This window comes from Priapulus caudatus, unplaced genomic scaffold (genome assembly GCF_000485595.1).
Source record: "Priapulus caudatus unplaced genomic scaffold, Priapulus_caudatus-5.0.1 Scaffold1660, whole genome shotgun sequence".
Taxonomy (NCBI): Eukaryota; Metazoa; Priapulida; class Priapulimorpha; order Priapulimorphida; family Priapulidae; genus Priapulus; species Priapulus caudatus.
This window is the reverse complement of record NW_014578721.1, coordinates 25,386-26,683: the sequence shown is the minus strand read 5'-3', so window position 1 is coordinate 26,683 and position 1,298 is coordinate 25,386.

The window sequence follows — 1,298 nt, the reverse complement described above, 5'->3', positions numbered from 1 at the left end:
AATCGTAAATCGGTATCACTATCGTGGAACGTTTCGTGAATGCATGCTGTGGAATCGCAACCTGAAATACGTTCCTTTTGTTTTTCGATGAAACCATGCTACTAAACGATGCATATTTTATTTGTTGGAGTATAGATGTGTGTATCGTGAATGTTCAAACATATATACAGAGATGCCAACCACTACGATTTATCCGTATTTTATACGAATTTCGTTTGCATTTAGACCACCACGACCAGTTTGCATACAACTACGATTTTTATTACGATCGGGAAAAAATCATTTTGATGATATTTCAAGTGTTTTCTTTCAGTGTTACATTGATATAACATGATTTGAAAATAACTACATGTATTTAGCAGCAAATATCACTGCACAGTGCGAACTTATTGTCATTTTGGGTCCCAGAATGCAGGAAATTGCATCTCGGAATCAAAAAATTTTCCAGGGGGTGGACATGCCCCGAACCCTTTCTAGCATACACGGGTCACTGCGTGACCCTCGCACTACAGATTTCAGACATCCTCACTACAGTTTGCTCAGAAAAGTGTTGGCATCTCTGCATATATATCCGTGCGCGTACAGTTGAGGTCTGTATCTTGATGTGTACATGCCTCGATGAATCTGCTTCGGCTGTATGTGAGAGCGTGGCTGTGGGTGGGGTTTAGAATCACAGATTCAGCTTCGGGGACCGTGCGAGAGTTGTGTTTCGCCGTTTCTTTCTGTGAAACAAGATAAACCGTCGGATACGCAACTCGTGGCAATGCGACGCGGTCGTCAGCCGGCGCTGCATAAATCTGCACTGACCTTAGAGACTAGAACACTGACGTAGACCATCCCTTAAAAATTTGTGCAAAAATACGTAAAGAGCAACAGTGGCGCAACGCGGCTTGTGCACAATTTAATTCGCGTTGTGAAAATATTCCTGTATTTACCCCGCCGTTGTCAACACATAATGTCAACCCAAAAACTAAAATATAATCACCACTAGCTTCTTAGAATTGCCCTATGGTAGGCCCCTCCCCCGCGTTCGCTAGGTGCGTGCTACGGCAATCTTTTCGAATACGCCATCAATTTGGCGGCGGTTGTGTTTTACCCCAAACTGGCCATTACCCTCCTTTGTCCAATTTCATGCTGCAGGAGAAACCTTGTAATTATACGTAAGTAATAGTTCTAATACGTTCTTCACGAATTTTCTATGGTAAAATGTGTAAATTTTTGTTGGCCAATTTTTTTTAACATAAAGTAAGAACTAACGGGGACTAAACGTATCGTCAAATTCTTACACTGATAAGTTG